Source organism: Protopterus annectens, chromosome 3.part0 (genome assembly GCF_019279795.1).
Source record: "Protopterus annectens isolate FY-2018-M chromosome 3.part0, PAN1.0, whole genome shotgun sequence".
NCBI lineage: Eukaryota > Metazoa > Chordata > Ceratodontiformes > Protopteridae > Protopterus > Protopterus annectens.
In genome coordinates, this window is record NC_056731.1 from 1,534,230,538 (window position 1) to 1,534,256,348 (window position 25,811).

The following is a 25,811-nucleotide window of genomic DNA, read 5'->3' on the forward strand; positions in this document are numbered from 1 at the left end:
GAGGGAAAATGTAGAATATTGCAAGTGTTATAACTGTGAAAGGGAATCAGGGAACAATGAGATATTGGGTTAACCTAAAGCGTGTTTTTGTGGGGATGAGAAGCACTTGGTGCAAGACTGTAATGAAAAAAATGCTGAGAAATGGGGCACAACACATACAATTGCAGGTTAAATGTCGAAAATGCAATGAATGTGGAACTTTTTGGTCAGGCTGTCCTTTACTAGAAAAGGAAAGGCTAGAAGAAGAGAATTGTTTAGAAGAAACACAACCTGAGTGAAGACATTGGTAGATAAAGTGCAAAGGGGAGATAATTAAGAAAACGTACCTAGTATGGAGAATATTGACAGGAATGAGATAGGAAATGATTTGCAAACAGACAGTATTACAGTGCAAAACAGAAACAGGAAGGGAAGAAGGGGATGAGGGAGAATTTGAGACAGAACAAGAATACAATTATAATAAAGCAATTGGAGGAGTGCGTGGAGAAGAAAAAAATGGGAATAAAAGGAAAAAGGAAAGGGGTGACTTAGGAAAATTAGCACTAAATGAAGACAGCATTCAAGATGATATCAGAGGTATGGTAGTGATAGAACTGAGTAAAACAAGAAGTATGAAGGTTATATGTTTGTTAGATACGAGATGTCTGAAGGAAAAAAGGAGAAGAATTGAGGCAATATGGGGTAAAAAGATTATATGGACAGTGGGCAGTGATATGTTTTCAGAAATATTTTTGTAAGGGAAGAGATAAAGATAATAGATGTGACGGTAGTACTACATAGACGACTAGTGGTATGTGAGATAAAGAAAAGGGAAAGATGTGTAAAGATAATTGTAGATTATGCATAAACCAATTTAATAACAAGGAAAAAGATGTTTGAGGAACTTTAGAAGCTTTGTCATATTAAATATGTTAATTATTATGGTGGAAGATTGTAACTGCAATTTGAGAAAAGGGAGGGGAAAATAACATAAGATATTAAAATAATAAGAAACAATATAAGACATGGAGTATTGAAAATAAAAAAAAAATAGCAAATGGATGGGTTGGTTACTGATAACCTGTTACTATATTCATATCATGAGAAGGCAGTAGTCTCTAGTAAAAAAAAAAGCTGTCTTTAAATTTTACTGCAGTACTCAGTACTCACTGAGGTACTGTGTTTCACAGCTGGGGTACAGGTCCCATAATGCCTCAGTGTGATGCCAGACATGCATGTGACTAGTAATACTATCCAGTTGTCTTCCTTAGGAACCACAGACTAAATGAAATTTATGTATAAAATATTTTTTTTATTTTCATGCACACTTTATAAACGAACCTATTCTGATAAAGCATTGTGTTTTGTGCACATACATGAAATTGCTCCTTTTTTTTTTTGTTTGCTAGAGCATGGTTAATATGTAACAGAAACCTTACTGGAAGCAGGCGAATTTCTTAAACTGAAGATGGTACCACTTAAGTAATCTTACCTTTTAACTGGAAGGGAATATATATTTTAAACATTTTACCTTGCAAATATCCTCCCCACTGTGACTTCTCTTTATTCTAACAAAAAAAAATATTTTTTCAGTATTGCAATTTTCTTTTTTTGTTATCAATATAGATAATTAACAACTCCAAAGAAACCTTCTGGTGTCCAGATCATAAGAAAGTGCACCCACATTATCCCCCATAAAATTGTCTTAGACTTCTTGCATTCTCCCTCTTTATCAACTCTCCTTTATTTGATCGTGAGAATAAAATGATGTTTTGTGCATAGATAGCTTGATGCTTTTTCAGCTGTTATGAACACTTTTTGTAGTCCTTTTGAAATGTGTTTGGATCTTTTTTTAGGTAGAAAGTAAATTCCTTTAACTTGAAGAATGCAGCTGCTATGATATTATTCAAATATCTTATGTTGTGTCTTAACACTAGCCTGTTAATTTTAATGAATACAGATCACATGAAAAGCAAAATCTACATTGCTCTCAAGGATACATTTGTTATATCCCATATCTCTGACCCAAAGTTAGGACACCTAGGGAAGGCTGTCTTTATTCCTTGTTATGAACTGGCTTTTCCCTATTCACAGCCGTGTATACCACCTAAAATGGCTAACTTCAAACATGTCTAAATAAGATCTATTCATTCTGCACAGAAAATGATAAGAGCATTGCAACTTCACTTTAACAAAAGCTGTCTGTTCATCTTTGTAAACACCTCATGTTCTGAACACTGATTTACAAATTCTTGAGTCACAGCCTCTGTCCAGTGCTAGTTTGATCTCTCAGGTCACTAGGCTATGCCTCTACCTCCCCACCTTCACATAACATCCTCACCCATACACTCATTAAGAGGAAATCATTCTATGTATGGCCTGCAAGGCTGGCATAGCATGCCTGTGCACTTTACTGCTGCAGTGCTTTCACTTGCACAACATAGGTAATCTACTTTGCACTTTGTACTATTGTTAATTTAAATGCATGTTTTGCACCTCATGGGTCATGTATGAAGGCTGTCATTTTTTCAGCCTACCAACCCTACCCTATTATGAAATAAATACTGATTTTACTCAGATCAGCAAAGCTCAGCACTGATAACACTCCAGACTTTTCCTGTGGAGTCTTTTGCCATTCATTCTTAGATTATTCAAGTAAAGAACACAAAAGAAATATATTTTATTGCTCAATGATATACTTTTAGCAGCTCAGTGTTGCTCTGACAGACACAATGTGTCTGTAAGCTTATGTCATTTGGCATGACCTTGATGCATACCTTGAATTTAACTGCTGCTTAGTGCTTCAAAATGGGTCACTAATGTCATATTCTTCTTAACAGAAATCAGAAAGTCATGCAGACAATCAATAACTGCACAAAAGAAAAAACAATTTTATAAAAGATTAGATGCCTGCTATAGCTGCACTGAAATATATTTTGGCATAAGATATCCTTCTCATTTTCTGACATCCCTAAATTGGATATTACTGACCCTTTTCATCTGTCTGCAACTTACTTGGGATTTATGGAATACTACAACATTTGAAATGAACAATTGCTTCCCTGCTTATTGAAAAGTGCTTGCACCACAGTTTGAGTAAATACAGTAATGTAGTTAGTGAGTGAGAATGTAGACACCACTGCTTACATTTAGGATAAGCTAGCCACTGACTCAGAGTACATGAGCAGCTTCTTTTTATTTATAAAAGTACTGTTGCAACATGTTATTGTCCATTTGTTTTCAGAGCCCATACTGACCTGATTCATCTGGACTGTTCTGAAATACCATGAAGTAAAAGCTTACTTTTCACACAGAAGTTTGTATCAGATGACATACAGTATACCCAAAAAGAAACAATGGCCTGATTTTTTTGTGTTGTAAGAGACCCCTGCCATTTACCCATTTGTCCTCTTAAAGTATATATGCATGTACATTGTTTCTGGATGGCGCAGTGATGCAGAGGTAGCATTGTTGTCTCACAGCAAGAGGTTCTTTGGTTCGATTCTCGGCTGGGGTGCCTTCTGTGTGGAGTCTGCATGTCCTCCCTGTGTTTGTGTGGGTTTCCTCCGGGTGCTCTGGTTTCCTCCCACGTTACAAAGACATACATCTAGAGCATTTCTCCCCGGGCCTCTGCTGAAAATTGGCTTCATTCCAAGTCAAGACTTTCCTGGTTAACACATGTTAAATAAATAAATGTACATCCTGATATGGATTGTCATCACATTATGACCAGTCCTTTGCCGCTAGTGTTATGAAATGCTGAAATGGAGCCCACCTAATAATGTTTGCTCAATCAATTTCAACAGAAGGTGATTTACGAAACACTTCCAAAACTAACATATTTATTTTAGAAATCATTGCAGCCTTGGAATGTGTTATGTAAATTAGTGAGAAAGGGAATCTGAGGAACAGCACAGGAGAAGATTCATTTAATTAAGAAGCTGTTGGATAAATGTGGTTTATTTATAGTTATTTGGAGGCATGTACCTACCCCCACTGTTCCCCATAAAACTGTACACTATGGCATCAATGTTTAAAGCCATTTCTTTTGGATCACCAACTCCGTTTGTGACTAAACAGAGAAAGATAATATTCTTACCTTTTGAGAAATCAGGTATTTGCTGAATGACCTTGCATCTTCCCCATTAGTTTCTATGGCTGATGTCTCAGGTACAGGTTAGGACCTAGGATCACATGTAAGACAGGTTTTACTTACAGTACACGCTAAAACATAAAATGAGGCACGAGAATAAAAAAAATGCTGCGTATGCACAGAACGTTAGCAAAACAGTCTTCCTTGCTTTTTGCCTTTCTATTAACGCAGTTTGTAAATTACTACTAATTCTATACAGCTCTGCCAAATTCTAGTCATCAAGAGAAAAGGTAACTGGATCTGACTCGTGGAATGTATTTTTGCATTGTGCAGATGCGTATTGGATGGAATTTCACCGTCTTTAGCTATTCTAGATTCAGAAGCATTGATAATGAACTTTATAACCATATGTATCTAACGAGGCTCTTCTACAAGAGGAAAGCCCCGATTATGATGAGCAATGTACCTGGTGAGTCAGATACATAATATACAATTGACCAATTCATGAAGGAAGTTGTTTATGCTTCTCATTTACATATCAAAAAAGCTGCATATGGCACTCAGGCATTGTACATAAAGTCACGAAATTAGGTATAAACCACAATGTCAAATTCTGGGCAGACAGACAGCTCACATATAGGACCCAAGAAGTTAGGACAGAGGAGCCTACCTCCACAAAGAGGACAGTCACTAGCAGAGTCCCTCAAGGCCCAGTGTTGGGACTGTTCCTTTTTGGCAATTGCTTTTCTGAAGTCAAAGCCAATGCCAAGGGCCTTTGGATGACCAAGTTTGCAGATGACTGCAAACTCAGAGCAGTCACAAAATCCCCCAATGACACAAATACCTTCCAAGAAGGCCTTACATAGACTAGAAACTAGTGGCAGAGCCACAGTCTAAAACTCAATAAAATGAAATGCATAATAGTACAATTTTGGAAGATGGTTATCCTTGGAAACTACCTCATTGATAATATATTGGTCTGGAAATCATTCTATATTACACAACATATAAAAAAGAGTATGGCATCTAGATTCAATTATGTCATTGTCCAGTTGTACATGGCCCTTATCGTACCAGTCATTGAGTACAACACCGCTTTGGTATCTACCTCAACATGCATATGCACAACTGGAACATCCACAGAGGTTCCACACAAAAAGAATACATGGCCTAAACAACACATCCTACGTGGCTGCCTCAAAGCCATATCTCTGCACTCAGTCTTCTACAAATCGTTGAGAGTCTAGCTATACTTGGCCTACAAGCCATCCTCTGCTCCTGCTTTGATGGACCTGTAGCACATCCACAAAACCAATAGCATCAGAATTACCCAGTCTAGGGAACTAAACCTCATCTACAACATAAACAGGATATATTGAAGGACTACTTATGTGTCTAAGAAAGTAGCTCTTCTATGGAGCAGGCTTCCCATTTAAGTGAAACAGAGTTCTTCTGTAACCCAATTTAAGCTTAACTTGGATCAGTGGATGGAAATTTGTTCCCGGTCTGGTATCCACATCTTTAACTGACAGAGGCAGCCTATAAATGCTTGACAACCCATGCCAAAATCTACATATACCCATTAAAATAACAAACATGTCAGATGCCTTTGGGAAGTATGGCTAGGCTTTGGGGCAAAATTGGGGTGCTCAGTTATAGAAATCAGTTGGTTCAGCAATGCCAAAGATTCCTGGTAAACAAGACGTCCTTAATGTCTTACATGAGAACATTAAAGAATGTTTGACTTTGACAATATCTAGGAATCACCAACAACAGAAGCTGTCAAAGGCTGACTCTGTTTAATGTACATCTGGTGAGAGTTAGAACTAAGATGAACATGAGATTCAGAAACAGGGACGTACCAGGATAACCTGCCATTGTCTGGTGCAGTGTGAATGCATTCATTTCATTGAAAACTCCCCAGGAAACTGTGTATATGTATGTGTGTGAATGTGCGTGTGTGGTGCGTGCGCGCGCGCGTGTGTGTGTGTGTGTGTGTGTGTGTGTGTGTGTGTGTGTGTGTGTGTGTGTGTGTGTGAATGTGCGTGTGTGGTGCGTGTGTGTGTGTGTGTGTGTGTGTGTGTGTGTGTGTGTGTGTGTGTGTGTGTGTGAATGTGCGTGTGTGTGTGTGTGTGTGTGTGTGTGTGTGTGTGTGTGTGTGTGTGTGTGTGTGTGTGTGTGTGTGTGTGTGTGTGTGTGTGTGTGCGCGCGTGTGTGTGTGTGTGTGTGTGTGTGTGTGTGTGTGTGTGTGTGTGTGTGTGTGTGTGTGTATGTGTGTATGCACAGGGCTGGGCAGCAGTCTGTTAGAAAATATAGCTGATGAGTTAGTATTGTAAGTACTGGTGAGCTGCATGGGAAGTCCTGCGATAGCACAATATGGCATTAATTAAGTGCTGTTTTTCTTTTCTTTTCTAAGGTTAGTGTGAGTTCTTGATCCACAAGAGAGTTTAATACAGATAATGAAAAGATGTCTCATACTTATTTTATTTATTTTTATTTAGGTTCATAGGTAGGTACTAGGCTATCTGCCCGTGGGCATTTATAAGCCTAGCCAGAGTGTGTCGGTTTCGCCGCCCCATTGATTAGTTAACTGATCCCCTGTCATGCAGAGCCAATGAAGTGATCCCAGGGGTGTATTTTCTGTTACCCATCCACTTGTCAAGGTTTCTCTTGAAGAGTGTTAGTGAGGGGCTCTGCCTAATGTAGTTTGGAATTTTGTTCCAAAGCATGGGGTGTCTCTGTGACAGGAATCTATCCCTCCAGCATGTTCTATTTATTGCTGTGGCGAGGTTTAGCTCACTAGAGTGCGTGGCTCGCAGTGACTTGGATTTCTTTAGGTGGAGCATGTCCATCAGTTCTGAGTTGGACATGGCTTTGTAAGTCAGGCAGAGATCTCCTCTGAGTAAATGATATGCCACTGAGTACAGCTGGAGTTTTTTCAGTTGGGCTGCATAGGACATATGTTTGATGCCAGTCATCCTCTTGGTGAGTTACTTTTGTGGTCTTTCCAGCTGTTGTAAGTGTCTTGTGAGGTACATCCCAAATGGGACATTGTACTCCATAATGGGTCTGATGAGTGAAGAGTAGAGGGCCACTGTAACCTCTTTATTTCTAGATGCGAACCCTTTAGTAATTAGATGGGCCACATAGAAGGATTTCCTAACTACTTTGGCAATATGATTGTCAAAGGAGTGATTGCTATCTACCTGGGTCCCCAGATCTCTTATTACCATTTCTGTATTAAGGGGGCTGCCACCTATGTGGTAATTCGTGGGTGTTTTGTTTTTCCCAAATGGGATGACTATGCATTTTTTGGCATTTAGCTTGAGGCCCTGACTTTGGCACCAGGTGTCCGTCTCAGTAAGGCCCTTTTGGAGGATGTCCATGTCAGTCGGAGAGTCAATTATGGCTCCCAGTTTGCAGTCATCGGTGAACTTGGTTAGCCATAGTCCTCCTGTGTTTGCCTGTATTTATGAGAAGTATATGCCGAACAGTAGGGGTCCCAGAACCGTGCCTTGCAGGACTCCACTTGCGACTGGTTTAGAGTTGGACCTGGAGCCTGCTATTCTTACCTTGTGAGTGCTGTCTGTAAGCCAGTTGGCAACCCATCTTGTGACGTAGGGGTTTATGTTCAGGCTGGTGAGTTTTTCTGTAATACCTGAGTGGGGAATGGTGTTGAAAGCCTTGGCGAGGTCAAGGTAGGCTGTGTGAACCACCTTTCCCTCATCTATGGCCTTGGTGACTGTCTTGAAGAAGTCAACCAGGGTTAGTAGGCATGATCTGCCCTTAACAAAGCCGAACTGGGTCAGGTCAAGTGTTTGGAGGTTCCCAATGTCTTTGTTAATGAGTTCCATGAGTTCCATGATGATGCGCTCCAAAGGCTTACAGACCAGGCTAGTCAGACTTATGGGGTGATAGTTACCAGGGTCAGTTGTGGCCCCTCCTTTGTGAAGTGGAATAACTGTTGCTGTGGGCCATTCTATGGGCATGTAGCCTGTGGATAGGGTGAGGTTGAACAGTGTGTTTAGGTGGGGGGGTTAGTTCATTCTGTAGTTTGTGCAAGACACAGCCTAGGACACCATCTGGCCCCAATGACACTGTGTTTTTGGCTTTTGAAAGGGCTGTTTTCATCTGTGCATCTGTGATTTCTGGGACACTACACTTTTCCGGTATTCTGGGCTCTTTTGGGGGTGAGAGGGGGTGAAGTTTGCACTGAATCTATCTGCCAGAATGTTGGCAATAGCAGTAGGTTCAGTATATTTTGTGCTATTTTGCACTAGTTCAGTGCATATCTGTGAGTTGCCACTTAGATTCTTAACATAGCTAAAGAAGGCTTTGTGGTTATCTTTTCAATCCTTGGCTATTTTTCTTTCGAAGTTAGCCTTGGATGATTTTATGAGGGACCTTAGTTTCTTACTGATACTGATCAGGGATGTCTTTCCTTCTTAGGATTTGCTTTTTTTTCTGAACTAGTTTCTTCCTTCTATTGTATAGCCTGTTTATGGCAGGGATCCACCAGACTGGTTTCCTTCTCTTAGAGGAGTGAGTCTTGATTTTGCTAGGGATGGCACGGTCCATGCATCCTTGTAGGTGCTCATAGAGTGCATTTGTAAAGGTTTCTGCATCTTGGGCAGCATTATCCTTTAGTGTGGGGGCTGTGAAACTTACCGCCTGTGTCTTAAGTAAGGTGAAGTTTGCTTTAGAAAAGTTTATTTACTGTGGTTTCCTTAGTTGGGGGTGGTGGTGGGGTGTGGGCATCCAGAGTGATTAGTTTATGGTCTGATCTAACCAGTAACGGATTGACCTCCGGTGTGTAACACCTGTCGCCCATGTTGGTGATGACCAGGTCCAATATTTTTTCACCTTTGGTAGGGGAGTTTACCGACTGATCCAGGGGGTATTTATTGCATTTGATTACCGGGGTAGTCCACTGGGCCAGAAGAACCCAATTTCAGTGGAGCCCCAGGGAGAAAAGCTCCACATTTAACACATACAGACATGAAATATGTTACAATGATACAGGATATATAATACAACATTAGCAAATAAAATAACATTATGATTGCATACACTAAATTATCGACAGAGATAAAATTGGAGATGAACATTATGATTACATACAATAGATTATTAACAGAGGGTGAACTTGGAGACAAACAGTGAGGAAATAGCACACAGTCATGGACTGAAACTATGAAATAAAGGTAAATTAAATATTGAATAAGATAAATAGCAGAGAATAAGGAAAACAGTATGGTAATGTAGGTGTACTGCAGGCTCAAAGTGAGTGAAAAAATGAGTTGGGGTGGTTGAGAGAAAGGGAGATTTGAGTGGTTATAGAGAGAAGAGGAGAATGCTAGTGAGAGGGTCAAGTACATGACCACTGTGAGGGGAGAAGAGGTTTAAGGGATTTTTTAAAGGTAGAGGCATTAGACATGGCTCTGAGTAGAGGGGGGAGGTCATTCCATAGTTTAGAAACAGTAACAGAATAAAGCATTTGACCAGCAGAGAGCTTATGTTTTTTGATATTTAATAGCATTTTGTTCTCTGACCTGAGGTAATGATTAGGATAGTAGATGGTCAGTCAGTATACTAGTGAGAGATGGGCAGGCTACGGGCAGGTAAAGAAGTTTATGGGCAATAGTAAGCTGTAAGTAATTAGATGATGAGGGAGTTCAAGCCAGTCTAATTGCTGCAGTGTGGTGCAGTGGTGGGTGGAGAATTTAGCATTTATTGCAAATTTGGCAATTTTATTGTAACATGAGTTAAGTTTAGTTTTTAGAGAGGACTGGATGTTGGTGAGGATGGGGCTGCCATATAAGAGAGTTGGAAGCAGAAATGATGAGACAAGAGCCTTTTTTGCAGGGGAATTAAGAAAGTAGTTGTGCCTATAAAGGGCTCCTAGTTTTTGATGTTTTTTTTCTGATATTATTGTGGATATGAAGGTCAAAGGTAAGGTTGTCATCAATGATGACACCTAGCAGTTTGGGAATGACTTCAGTGATGGTGTTATTTTGAAAATGGACAGAGTGTTCAGATCTATTGACTGGGCTGCATTTACTTGGGGGTAAATATTAAGAGTTTGGTTTTATTAGGGTTAAGGGAGAGATGGTTCTGTGACATCCAGGATTCAGTTGAGGTGAAAGCTTCTTGGGTATGTTGTTGCACTAGAGATGCAGATTTAGAACAGCAGATAATAGTAGAATCATCAGCGGACTGAATTACAGAGCAGAGGGAGAGAGAGGTGTGGAAGTCATTGATGAATATACTGAAAAGAAGGGGACCCAGTATAGACCCCTGGGGTACCCCAGTACTGGTGTTGATGAAAGGGGAGAAGCATTGCTGCCAAAAAGTAGACTGCTTCCTATTGGTGAGATACTCAGTAAACCATTGAAGTGTGTGAGGAGAGATGCTCAGTTTGGATAGTTTGGTAAGCAGTGTCAAATGCTTTTGACAGATCAAGAAAGAGTGTGGAGATGAAGGATCCAGAGTCTCAAGCTCTATTAATTGTGTCCAGGAAGGAGATAAGGGCAGTGTTAGTGCTATGTCCTGGTTTAAAGCCATGCTGGGTGGGGGAAAGCAGTTATTTTGTCATCAGGTGATTAAGGAGCTGAGTCTGAATGCACTTTTCGAGTATTTTTGAGATGGGTGAGAGTATGGCAGTAGGCTGGAAATTTGAGATGTCAGAGTTATTGCCTCCTTTATGGAGTGGAAGAACATATGCTTAATGTACTTAATGTAAGCCATTAGCAATAATGCAAACCTCAAGACCTGCTGACCTGTGGTCTGTCGAGCTGTTGACTATTAAGCTTCTCCATCACTTAAGAATTTGTTTCCCCAGATTGCAGATGAAACATTAATTACCATATTCTCAAAATGTAACCCAGAAAATTTGGAGTGTGCTGTGCCCAGGCTACTCTGCATGATTCAGTATAATATTATGGTTTATATGAACCTCCAGCCTCTTCTCGCTCCGATGTTAAGAATTCTGAAGTGGATATTGCAAAGGGAAGAACATGGCCTGACTTCCAAGGCCATAGGAAGGGTGCATCAAACAGGGTGACAACCCGTGCCTTAAGAGAAAATAAAAGAAAAGAAATAAATGGAAATAAATGGAAGTTAATAGTTCATAAAACTGTTACTATGTTATCATGGTTACTTACAGAGAGTATGCAAACTGTCTGTCACACTGCTCTTTTTTAAAGGTTGTTTACAAGTTCTGTATCTTTATATATATACTACATAAGGTGGTGGTGATGGGGGAAGGGGCAAGTGGATGTGTTGCCAAGGATGCCAAATTCCCTTGCTAGAACTCTAAGATAAACCAATGGACAACTGGAGAAAAATATTTTAGCAGTCTTAAGTAAAGGGGGTGTCAAGCACCCTGCTCCCCTTTACTTAATATAACACAGCCTGGGTTACCCCCTCAAACCTATTCTGTCACCGTATCAGGCAGAAGCCTCTATTTTGTTAGAGAGGACACTATATTTGAGGAGCCTGACAGCATTGTTTGCTGAGTCAGTTTATTAGACAGGGGAACTATTCATAACTTAATGATTTCCCTACTCTGAGTGCCTATTCTACTGTAAGGGTGTGCCTTTACACTTTGTATCATGCATTTGAGTGTCTAGATTATCCATTCTATTTACCTTACACCACTGTAAGAGCGTTCCCTGGATTTTTTTGTTCCCTTACTGCTATAGATACCCAGCTTACGCCTGCTGTGCACACTCTACTCTCAGAGGAATGTGTACTGGTGCCTGGTGGTTTATCTGCAATGTGTTCACCCTGACAGCTCATGTTGATCACCCTATACCACTGCAGGAATGTGCCCTGGCTTGTAGTATGTCATAATAGGTGTGTATCCAGACTGTCTCTGATCTGTGCAGTACACTGCCATGGATGACTGTTGTGGTGCTGGTACCCATTTGTGATGTGGCATCCTGTATGCTGCTGTGCACCCTATATCATTGCAGGAATGTGCCCTGGCTTGTCGTATGGATTAACTGCTGTAATACCCTGAGTGTCCCTCATCTGTGCACTATATTGTCACAGAAGAATGTTGTGATTATAGTACCCATCTATGATGTGGAATCCTGTCTGCTCCCATGTACCATATACCACTTCAGGAATGTGCCAAGGCTTTTAGTATGCCATAACTACTGTGTCTACCCAGAATACCCCTGATCTGTGCATTACACTGTCAGAAAAGAGTGTTGTGGTTGTGGTACCCATCTGTGATGTGGCATCCTTTCTGCTGCTACTGTGTACCATATACCAATGCAGGGATGTGCCTTGGCTTCGTAGTATGTCGTAACTGCTGTGTGTACCCTGACTGACCCAATCTGTGTACTATATTGCCACAGAAGATCATTCTGATTGTAGTATCCATCTGTTATATGGTATCCTGTCTGCTGCTGCTGTGTACCATATACCACTGCAGTAGTATGGTTTAGTAGCTGATACAAAGTCCTTTTAAGTGTTCATCTTGTTTGTTTATGCTGTGCTCTCTAAATCACTGTAGCTGTATGCTAATGCATCTTATGCTCCAGCTATAATAAGGATGCCCTGCTTGGTCAAACTATGCACTCCATATCCATAATGCAGATATATCTCCCAGTACCTGTTACCTGATGTGATTTTCTTGCTGTTGGTACCCAGCCTATTCATGCTGTTTCCTCTGTTTCACTGCAAATATGTACCTGGGTACATGGTGCACCACCCTTACTCAAAGCACATAGCCCACCCATGTCTTGCGCCAAATACCAGTGCAGGAATATGGCTTGAGGTATGGTGTGATGCCCTTGGTGTGAGTGACTGGGTACACAGTGCCCTTGGGTATGTGTGATAACGCAGCCTGCGAATGAAGTCATCCCACGTTGCTATTGGATTTTTCACAGGCACTGATGCTCTGATGCACCTGGGTGAATTCAGCCTACCTAAGCTGTGTACTTCATGACCTACACTTTCTGCTATTCATTTCTGTTTGTGGTACACTGACCTAGGAGTGCGCTAGATAGGTTATTAGTACAGGATGAGGGATTACATTTTTATATCCATTTCAAAGCTATCTTAGGCAAAATGCAAAATGTTGTGGCACAAGTGCTATTTCATAAATTGTAGGCAATTACGATTTGTTAAGACTAAGGTCTGCATTTCACAGAAATCATAGTGGGGTCCAAATGTTATCTTTAACTAGTAATTGTAAATCACTAAAGCAACTGTTTACCCTGTAAATATCTTCTTGATTGTTTAATTACTGTAACAAGATATTACTGAAAAAAGGGGCAGCGTTGTGTACTTCATCTACCTACAAACCGAACTCTTGGTTAGTCTGACAAGCACTTGCTACTTCATGGATGGGATAGCCTGCTGACTGAATGCAGCAGCTACTTAACTAATAAAGCATGACAAGTATAAAGCAGCTTTGTGCAACTGTCCCACGATGAAAAATGACATGCATTATACAGGACTGGAGTGCTGTACGTGCAACGCTTTTAAGCACCTGTCTTGTCTGTGCAGTTTTTATTTTTTTGCCTATCTTTTTGCTCCTGATTCCCTGGCAGCCATCATGCCTCTTCCATACTGCTCCATTATCCCATTTACTCCCCTTGGAGGCGCCAGACCTATGTCCCATTTGCCCTTCCTGCTCCAGTGGCAGAGGTGGCAATGTTAGCTACTTTTTGGGGAACTAACGGTTTTGTTCGGAAGCTATGATCATTCTTACTGTGCATGCCCAATGGCATGCAATGGGCCTTAATGAGGTGTGTTGCTGGCTTCCATATGTAACATACCGCCTCAGAAGATCCAGTGCCCCACAATGAATGCTTCCAAGTGGTTTTCAGTATGCACTAGGGGTCTCAAACATGTACTCTGCATCCTCCACCCTTGAAAGAGGCAAGCTGGCATTTTCCCCGTCACTCTTCTCCCTCCCCTCACTGACTCGGGCAGTACTTGGTCTGCTTGTAGAACCCAAATTATCTTGGTCATAGTCAGGGCTTATCACTCTACTCAAACAAAACTAATGTAGTCTAATTATTAAGAGTATAGATGTCAAAAACATCTGTTAAAACAGACACTGCACGTATACGAGGAAAACAGTGAGGGAAACAAAAAAAAAATGGGTCAGATGGATGCTAACAAACTCCATGAACAGAAGTAAGCTGCCTTTTGTCAAATTAAGTCTTTCTCCAGAAGTGGAAATGGTGAATCCTCTCTCTGTCTTACAAACTTGCCAGATATGCAAAATGCAGGTTCAAAATGATATTATTTTGTACTTGGTAGAATAGTTCACCAGCCTGGCACATTGTTTGTAAAGCGTATTAATTGCCTAAGGGCACGCTGTTGAGTGGGACAATATTGATCCTGTACAACTGAAGAATTAGTAAAGTGAGATTTTTAGTCATGACAAACCACTCGTAAGAATTAAGAAAGTGTTTCACTTTTTGCATTTGCAAGTGAGATGATGAAGTTAAATGTCTGTTTTCCCCACACTGCTTGCACTTTACTAGCATTGCTTTGATTCCATACAGTTAGAAGCACATGTATTTTATTTGCAGCTGGCTGTCAGATTTAGGTTTTAACATGTTTATCGTCTGTAGTCACATTATTTGCCATCCTCATACTGTTTTTTCCAAATGCAACCAGAAGATTAGTGCTTATATTATTTATTTTTAAATTAAAGGAGATGACACCCACTAAGGCATTTTTATAAAGCGCTTTGGAGCTCAGCAATGCGTTAAAACTATTGATACGAGAACTACCTTTGAAAGATTATTCTTTCCCTAATTTGCTTGTTAAGTGGCTGAAAGAAACTCAAACAATATAGTGGCTATAAATATTTATATACTTTTCAACAGAACTGTAATTACACTTTTAAATCTGCAGTTTGTCTATGTTCACTTTAAGATTTTACTGAACTTGAAAGAATACACATTTACTTTACAAGAAGAAAAGCAGAGAATATAGATTGAGGCCTTAACTAAGTCAAACTTTTAAACCTAGGATATTCTTCTGTCTCATACAAATGTTTAACAACATGTCTGTGTTTATCTGAAAGTCACTATTTTTTTTCAGAAGATCTGTGCCATTTATCCCTTGACTGTGGCCACTATTTGCTACTTGGAAAAACAGTTCCCTCAGGAGATACCGCATGACAAATTTTCCAAGAATTTGGGATAATCTTACATTCACAGTTAGGAAATTCTGTATCAGACAAGGAGCCCTTTTCTTAATTACATGTAAAAGAATGTTTAGGAAGGTATATTCAGAATATAAACTATGTCATGGCCTTGAACCTTGAGTCAGTAACATACTATGATATTTGCAAATCACTTTCATTCCAAAACAGCAAGGGTATATCACATTTAACCAACCTTCTAGGAATTGTACTCAAAACTGAAGGCATAGATTCATGTTACATTCCACCTTCATCTAAGGACATATCTGAAAAAAGACACTCAATTGCTATTTCAGGACAGCATTAAGGTTTCAAACTTTGGAAAGAAATTTATGTTCCGACTGCTTGATTCTTGCTTTGGGGCTGCTTAAGAAAACAATCAGCTGCTGTTCATTTGCCTGCCTTTTTAGTTTTCACTGAAAGTATGTTCTATATAAAATTAGATTCCTATTGGGCTTATTGTCACACCTCTAAGAGGGTGATCATTATATATCGCTGCCCAAGACTTTTATTTTTTATTTTTAGCTCATTTTTCTTTCTGACCTACACACAGCTATGTCTCTAGCCTTAATTGTGTAACCCAGCATTATATTCGCACATTGACATTACTTGGGATCACTTTCATAAACCTGCATGAGCTCACTAAATTCTGTGCAATGGTAGAATGAAATTAATTGCTATGTTACTGCATTCTGCAAGTAGCTCAGAGGAATCTACCAGTCTCTTATATTTATGAACATGTCCCACTTCTGACAAAACATATTAACACTTCTCTAGGCAGAAGAAACATGGCTACAATGCTTAACCTTTACTTATGGTTTGGCTCCACAAAAGGGGTGGTAAGTTGTCCTAGTGACATCCAGGTAACCCCAGATACTGGAATAAAATTAGATTATATTGGAAAAGAACTGTGCAAACTGGATCCAAACAAAGCGCAGGGAGGAGACAGAATAAGTAACAATGATTTGAGAACACTTAAGCAAGAACTTACACTGCCATTACATCTATTATTCACTAGGTCATATAAATATGGGGAGATTCCTCAAGATTGGAGACATGCACTTATTAAACCTGTCTTTAAGGGAAAGGGGAGTAGGACAAACCCAGAATCATATAGACCCTTAAGTCTACTTTCATGTTGTGGAAAAATAATGGAGAAGGTAACACTGGATAAGTTATTGTCAGAACTGGATAGGTTGGGACTTGAAACCATATATCAGCATGTATATGTTGAAAATAGATCTATTACCACCTGTAACATGATGTTCTATAACAATATAATAACAGCTATGAATGAAAAATTGTGCTGTGATGTGATTTATATAGATTTAACTTCAGCATTTTACAGAGTCATGCACAAAACACTGATCAATAAATTAGTACAACAAGGTATTTATGTACTGTTGATAAGATGGATAGCTGCATGGCTTACAAATAGGACATGGCAAGTATCACACACCAATTGGACAGGTGAAATCCTTGGTTACAGTCAAGGAGTCCCACAGGGCTCTGTCCTAGGCCCTTACTTGTTTAGATTGTATCTTTCAGACCTTACTTTTTCATCTGAGGTGTTCTACAGTCTATATGCTGACGACCTGAAATTGGGTAAACTGATTACAAGTGTTATAGATAAGGCATGTCTGCAAAATAATTTGACTAAATTGACTATTTTGGCACAGGAGAATAATATGTTGAAAAATACATCAAAAACTAAGCATATGAGATTTGGGAGACATAAACTGAAAGGTGAATATTTAATACAGCACATAGTGATTGAAACTGTCAACTCATTTAAGGACCTTGGTATATGGGTAGATTCAGCTATGTGTTTTTCTAATCATATCAACCAACTGGCTAATGATAGTTATAGAACTATAGGTTGTATAAAAAGATCTATAAAGTCTAGGAAGTCAAACATAATGAAGTCATTGTTTGTTAGTTACATTAGATCCAAACTTGAGTATAGAATAACAATATGGAAACCCTATAGGAAAACAAGCATGAATAAACTGGAAAGAGTACAGCGGAAATATACTAAGGGCATCCATGGATGTGAAAATCTAAGTTATTATGAAAGACTAAAATATCTGAACTTGTACAGTGTCTCTTACAGATATTTGAGAGGAGATCTTATTCAGGTATATAGGGCATTTAGGGACAACTACCTCTGGGAGTGTTGGGGTTATCAAAAAGTACTAGAGAATCATCAGATAACCTATGTAGAAGATTCTATAGGAATGAGAAGTGTACTAATTGGTTTTCTGAAAGAGTTGCTGATGCTTGGAACAGACTAACAAATTACATTAAAGCAAGTACTAGTTTAGATATTTTTAAGAACAGCCTGGACATTTATTATGGGAACAAGGGCTTTAATGCCCGTGCTTGAAACATTTGTATATATGTATGTATGTATGTATGGTTAGAGTTAATGCTTGAAGGATGGTAGAAGAGCAGTGACTAAGGTAGCATAGATCCTTTTTCAGCCATGATACAGGCTGTAAATTGAAGCAGCAAAATGCAAAAAAAAAAAGGAAATTAATGCAGGTACAGTAGCAATAAAATGGCTCTACCAAGAATACTGAATAATAAAACAAAAGCGACTGTATCCAAACAGCGGAAACGTAGCTACATTAATACATTTCTGTATTATCAAAACTGACAGCAGAGGGCTGCAGCATCAGTTATACATATGGTCAATGTAAAAAGCTGCTTCAAATGACTGTACTCTTACAAATGTAAGATTTGGATTGCTCTCTTGAATCAGGTGTGGAATGTTAGCATAACAGGATAGAGAGTACACAAGACAGTTTAAATGAGGTACTACAAGTTTTAATTTTTATGTCCTAACAAGTTCTTATAGCATCTTATTCTCAGCCTCATCACCTCTCACAAAGTGGCAAGTGTGTATATCTGTAGGCTCCATAACAACTAGAACAGTAAAACAGACATAAATCCCCAGCTCTCAAACGTTGGCTATTTTATCACGCATGGAGCTTTCTATATAAACACATGCACTGCAAAACAAGGATGATATAAAAGTCAGCACAGTTTAAAACAAAAAAAGTGTACAGAGTATAGAAAATTACACAAAAAGAGGCTATACATCTTCTAGTTATTATATTTAGAAAGGCTAGGAAAAATGTTGGCATCTCCATCACTGCATTCTAGAAAAGGGAGGCTTAGGATCATACTGCAAAACAAAGCAACTGTTGTTGGGAGATTGGATTTCTTGCAAAACTACAACTTGAAGAGAACAATAAAATGATAGTGGGCTTGCTCAGAGCAAAGATAAGAATAATCAGATAAACGGTACCCAGGAATGTGGAAACAGCTAGGAATCATTAAGACATCATTGTGTACTTGACCATTAATGATCTAGTAAGGTAACTGAAAAGAAATATAGAATGCGTTTTTAAAACTAGGCAGCATCCTTAAGTAAGTTTTATGTAGGCTAATTTTCTCAGAAGTACTGCCACTCTTTGTAAATAATGATCTTCTCAGATGTGCTGCCACTCTTTGTAAACAATGACCTTCTAAGATGTGCTGACACTCTGTAAACAATAACCCTCTCAGAGGTCCTGCCATTATTTGCAAACAATGACCTTCACAGAGGTGCTACCACTCTTTGTAAACAATGACCTTCTCATAGAAAGTACCACTCTTTGTAAACAATGACCTTCTCATAAGAAGTACCACTCTTTGTAAACAATGACCTTCTCATTGGTGCTGCCACTCTTCATAAACAATGACCTTCTCAGAGGTGCTGCCATTCTTTGTAAACAATGACCTTCTCAGAGGTGCTGGCAGTCTTTGTAAGCAATGAAGTTCTTAGAGGTACTGCCACTTTTTATAAACAATGACCTCCTCACAGGAAGTTCCACACTTTGTAAACAGTGACCTTATCATAAGAAGTACCACTCTTTGTAAATAATGACCTTCTCAGAGGTACTGCCACTCTCTGTAAATAATGACATTCTCAGAGGTGCTGACATTCTTTGTAAACAATGACTTTCTCAGAGGTGCTGCTGCTCTTTGTAAACAATGACCTTGTCATAGGAAGTACCACTCTTTGTAAACAATGACCTTCTCAGAGGTGCTGGCAGTCTTTGTAAGCAATGAAGTTCTTAGAGGTACTGCCACTTTTTATAAACAATGACCTTCTCACAGGAAGTTCCACACTTTGTAAACAATGACCTCATAGGAAGCACCACTATTTGTAATCAAAGACCTTCTCAAAGGCGCTGCCACTCTTTGTAAACAATGACTTTTTCAGAGGTACTACTGCTCTTTGTAAACAATGACCTTCTCATAGGAAGTACCACTGGTTGTAAACAATAACCTTCTCAGATGTACTGCCACTCTTTGTAAACAATGACTTTCTCAGAGGTGCTGCTGCTCTTTGTAAACAATGACCTTGTCATAGAAAGTGACACTCTTTGTAAACAATGACCTTCCTAGAGGTGCTGCTACTGTTAGCAAACAATGACTTACTCAGAGGTGCTGCACTCTTTGTAAGAAATGACCTTCTCACAGGAAGTACCACTCTTTGTAAAGGTCCAACTAGTGAGAATTGTATTAAGGAATTAGACCACAGAAGAGTAAGTGGGCTACCTGGTGCACTGGGGCTCCATTTGGGAGAAGGTAGTCCAATAATTGTAGCATGGTCTGCATGCATCTCTTGAAGAAAAATCAGAATTCTAGGAAAACATTTTACTGCAATATAACACAACATTAAAAAAAAATCAGGAAGGAGGGTGACCCCCTCATGGGGCATACTGTCTACCTGCAAAGTGAAAAAACTAAAATATTATTGCCACCAAGTCCACACAACTACTTCAATAGAGAACAATACATGGCTCCATCTTGTACAAATCTTGCAAATACTTCACGAGATGGATGCACTGATGCAAGAAAAAGACCTGGACACTATCAGTGGATGAATCAATAAGAATCACAGTTAAGATACTAGTGTAGAAAGGCACATAGGCTACAAGGAGGATTCATCAAGGAGCAGGGGAAGGAAGGGTAGCACTCTATAAGCAAGAAGGAATTAAATCAGCAGAGCTCATAAGCCTATAGACTTGAAAAGGGAAACTCATTTACCACCGGGCTTATTTATAGACAAAAGGAATCACTAAAACAGTAGACCAAAAAATATCTTGGGGTTGTTGGGATACTAAATATCAAAATTTTTATATATATATATATATATATATATATATATATATATATATATATATATATACATATACATATATATATATATATATATATATATATATATATATATATAAAAACTTGCAAGAGAAATTCATCTCTTGAGACCATGCATGGGGTATGAAAAAAGGACAAAGAATAATCCACGATGACATGTTCTTTGAAGACAGAGCAGAGCAGAAGAAAACACTGATGGATATTATAACATATGTATACGAGGATGGTAAAAATAATGAGACAGACACATAATGTGTGCTGCCAGCTTCATTAGCAGGTAATTCAGACGGCACCATATAAAGGAAAGTCAGACCAAATGATTACTGAATACATTACACTGTAGCGCCAATTTCTATACTCTAATCCTGTCTTTTTAGACATAGTTGCAGTCTGTTCCATGAATATTCTTCATTATCAGTGTTCATTATGTTGACTGCGGTGATGGTGCTGCAGTAGCATTGTCGCCTCACAGTAAGACGTCGTCCTGTTCGATTCTCAGCTAGAGCGTCTTCTGTGTGGAGACATGCCTGAATGGGAGTACCTTCATTGAAGGCTGTGCATCAGGTCCAGCAACTCGGCACGTAAAAATCTACTGCCAATCATTAGCGGACCGGAGTTTCCGCTGTGGCAACCCCTAACTGGGAAAAGCCGAAAGACACAACAACAACATCAGTGTTCATTATGTTAAAGTGTAGTTTCCTTCCACTGTTACCTCAGGTCTAGTATTGTCATTACTTCTATTATGTCTACAAAGACCTATAGAAGTGAAGCCTCACATTAGCAGCTGACATTAAGTATGCGTAACCCTCTGGTTACTTATGTCCTTTCTGTTGCCCTTTAGGCATCTATACTATCATATCACATGCTCAGAAGAGCAAACGACAGATAATCGACCCCATATAAGCAAAAGCTTACAACATCGAAACTTCACAACAACTATTATTTTCCAATGGAAAACAATCCAAAACAAAAACAAAAAAATAAAAACAGTAACACCCCCCCCTACTTAAATATACCAACTCCGAGATCGCACTACAGTGCCGAAAAGGCAAAGTAGCGAAAGCGGCCAAACAAATTCTTTCCCAGGGAAAGAATTCGCTGAAAAGCCACTTCGCTATTTTCCCTTTCCGCACTTTACTGTTCAACAGAGATGCATTTGACAACGTGCATCTGTGATGATGTAATAGGGAACTGCCCTTTAATACTTCCAATGGGATAGCCAGAGCTATTTACGTTACACAAAGGAAAATTACCAATTTGCAAAATGTTACACTCTATAATCTCTCTGAGAATCTCATTTATTTATTTAGTTAGATAGTTAGTTTTGTTGCTTGGGTTAGGCCTACTATGAACAGCATATTTGCAGGGGACACCAGATGTGGTAGTCATCCTGACTAGTCTTTTTAAATATGCATATAATTTTTGCATGGATAGTATGACAATCAGGAAAGGATAACATTACTAAATTGTTATTTTTCCAGCTTATGGCATATTAGGAAAGGAAGATATGAAAAACCTTTATATAATAAATGATGGGAAGTTACAAAAGTGTTATAAAGATTTACATTATGGATTTGAAAAAGAATTGTGAGAATGAAAAGAGTAAAAAAGTGTAGATAGATATATAGATAGACAGACAGATAGACAGATAGATAGATAGATAGATAGATAGATAGATAGATAGATAGACTGACAGACAGATAGACAGATAGATTAGACAGATATAGATAGACAGACAGCCAGACAGATAGATAGACAGACAGACAGACAGACAAACAGAAAGACAGACAGACAGACAGACAGATAGACAGATAGATAGATAGATAGATAGATAGATAGATAGATAGATAGATAGATAGATAGATAGATAGATGATAAAAAAATGTATGGACCTATGAGACAGTGTTTGTTTTATTTAAATTTAAATCATTACATTTGAGTGACGCCTCCAGGTGCATCTGCAGTTAACTCCTACTGACTCCTCTAGGCATCAAATATTGCTTGTCCATATTTGCATCAATAATTCCAAAACCATGCTATGTACAAGGTTTTAAAATAGTTCATCTTAAAGCTTATACAATGGCAAACTGAAATGCATTAATATTTGACCTCTGCCTAGTGCAGGTAAATAGATATCAACTGTTGTTTTTATGATATTAATTTATATAGATAACATTTTCACATATTTCTTAATATATCAACAACCAAGTGACACAGACAGAACTCTTTAGCCTCATATGAAAGCTCTCAGCTAGATGAGTAAAATACTTCTGAAAGTATGTGTGTAATTTGAATGGTTGCTGAGATATTGTAAGTTGTTTACAAAATATTACAAATGTAATAGTTACTGTGTTTACTGTGACTTATAAAATTTGGTTTAAGACCTAGAACCTAAGGAAAGCTACCACTATAAAAATAGTTTGTGCTGAAGAGTTTGACATTTATACTTCCTTCATAACCCCTGTGGTTCCAGAAACATAAACATTTATTTGAAATGTGAGGACATAATTTGATTCTGTCAAAAGGCTTAGGCTCTGCCCATTGGAAGTTACAGTGCAAAATTCCTAATCTCTACTGGAGTGAACATGTATATAAGTTAATATGTGAAATATATAAATAAACCAACACTATTATTTTTTTTTTCGTTAAGTGCCGTGATATCTTTTATATTCAATTGAGCTATCACCATCACAAGCAAGTGGGACCTTAATTCAATCTCATCTGAAGGATGGCACCTCAGCAGTGTCCCCCCCTTATAACGGATTACACAGTCAGCACTAGAAAATGAATCCAAGCACCTTGTGTAGTTTGTCTAACCTTAACATGGAGATACACTGGTGTGTGAGATATCTATATAGCTATCTGTCTCTATATTTGTATGGGCAAGTTAACCTTAACATTCAAAAACATACCCTGATTTCAAATGTCAGATCCTTTGCCTGAGATATGATTACTTCTGTTCTTTTTACCTGGCTTATTACTTAAAAGTTTTATTGAATGAAACCAATATTATCCTTCTTTTTTAATGGCAGTCTAATGTAAAGTGGGTCTTTTAAAATTAAACTGTTAAGGTACAATGGTCAGTATGTTAGAAAGGTTTTTAAACCTATTCATACATGACTAAAGAAAAATATGAGTGGTAGGGGTCTCCATAGTCATCAGATAACAGAAATAGCATCCCCTGTAACACTTCTTCCTTTCTTATCTGAATGGCTTTCATTACTAATGTCTGCAAACTTCTATCATATTAATAAACACTAGTCTCAGCTTGGTTATGAATAAAATATCATGGCTACATGTGTATGCCCTTCAGCACAAGTATTTTATGTATAAGTATCCAATAATATATGTCCCGGTTTTTGTGGCAGGTGATGCCAAGACCCCTAAAAAAGTAATACTGAGAGCATGGCACTGCATGATAAATCCTAATGACTGAGGCAACTCCAATATTGTGTTAACAATGCATTACAACAGATTTAAAGTGTGGTCCCTTCTAAAACTAGGTTCATTAGAAAGGGGCACTGAGGAGTATATTTAAAGTAGAAAGCTCTTGTACCACACATGCCTCAAATAATCTGCTGCTCCTGGAGTAATCATCTGAGGAACTATAGAAATCTGTGCCGTAATGGTTTGTGAAGGAGTCAGTACATCAGAGGAGGGACCCAAGTACAGATTGTGCTGCTAGCTTCCAAATGCCCAGTGCAGTGTGCTACTGAGCTAACCATGAATGTACCATGTTTACAGGATATGGGACGGGCTGGATGGGTACGGGTCGTCACACTGCTGACACGCAAGCTGTGGTAGTCAAGCTGTTCTCAATACTCCTATCACTAGACACACAGTATGAAGCTCTGCACAACAGCAGTCACTTGTAAATGAACTACATAAAAAGCTTTGCTTCTTAATTGTTCCACTATACATGCAGTAAGATATCACTTTGAAGTGAGGCCATACCAACAGATAATCTAGCATGTCATTTGTAGCACTGTACCACACTATTCCATTATAAGAAAACCAGGCTTCTTTGATACATACTGGTGATTATCTCTAATGTGTGAAAATTTGGCTTTGCTTAAGAAGGTTAAGATTGCTATTGACCGATTCTGAGCAAATCAATTTACCACACATTGTTTCTGGATTAACCCCTAAAAAGGAACTGTGTGTCTACTGGGCTTAAGTGGTTAACAAATGTGTGTGTGTGTGTGTGTGTGTGTGTGTGTGTGTGTGTGTGTGTGTGTGTGCGCGTGTGTGCGTGTGTGTGTGTGTGTCTATAGATAGTTAGATAGCTATAGATATACATTATCCCAAGGATAAATAGAAGAGATGTGAGTGGTATATTTTTACTATTTTTTGCATGTTGACTGTTTCACTTTTGATCAAATGGACAGTGATTGCACTTATTAGGGTTGATCACAGAACAGTCACTCTTCCATTTGAAAGATCCATTATAAATATGTTTCCTATGTTCTGATCCGTGCACTGTTTCATGGGAACATAATCTTGAATCCATGCCAGTATCTGCAGGAGAGGAAATTGCACATGAAAGAGGGGGCAAACTTCGATAGAGAGGAATCTTCAAGGAGAAGATGAAAATGTATTTTTTCTAGAAAGAGTAGTGGCTGTACAGAACAGCCTCCCAAGTTACAAAAATGCAGAGTTGCATGAGGGAGACCGAAGTTTATCTTGGAAAAGAGATTTGAGTTGAACATGACACAGAGGCATGGCTCAGGCCATGGCTGAGGTAGTCCAATGTGGATCAGAGTACGATTCTGGTGATAAAAATAAATAAATAAATAAATAAATAAATAAATAAATGACAGTCTCTCCATAATGGTGGGATAGACTAGGTATCCCAAGTGGTTCATATTTCCAGCCACTTTCCATGCTTCTATAGTTATACCAAAGCCTAAACGCATTGACAGCAGTACTAACCAATTTATTCATGGTACTCTTAACTTTGTTTAAGATCTTATGGTATACGTAAGTTGGTTTTGTGGAATAACTTGTTCTTAAGCCATTATTATCATTCAGTATGGCACAAATGTTAATTTTGTGAAGAGGTTGAATTTGTTGCTCAGAAATAGTTAATGTTACATATGGTTGTGAAATATTTCAAAAGTTATCTGCCCAGACAAAACGTTGTTTGAATACAAAATTACTTACATCATTAAAAACATTTCCCTAAATGAAACCTTTGCATTTCTGAAACACCGGTGACTCTTTTTTATACCTTCTACCAGATTTAATTCTGTCATCTTTGACCTTATGAAACAATGTTAATATATTCTGCTTAACTTTATTTCCAATTTTTTCCCAATAAACAAGGTATTTATTTTTGCAGAATTT

At 38.6% G+C, this 25,811-nt stretch overlaps 1 protein-coding gene across 3 annotated transcripts in view; it reads right to left on the bottom strand.

Moving 5' to 3' along the window:
- The window catches only part of DLGAP1 (DLG associated protein 1), a 5,750,587-nt gene that overhangs the window by 1,531,332 nt on the left and 4,193,444 nt on the right, over nt 1–25,811 (bottom strand). For all 3 annotated transcript variants that reach the window (XM_044065573.1, XM_044065572.1, XM_044065574.1), the window contains one exon: nt 4,079–4,163. The gene's annotated coding sequence lies outside the window, so the exon portion shown is untranslated. The remainder of the gene's footprint in view (nt 1–4,078; nt 4,164–25,811) is intronic.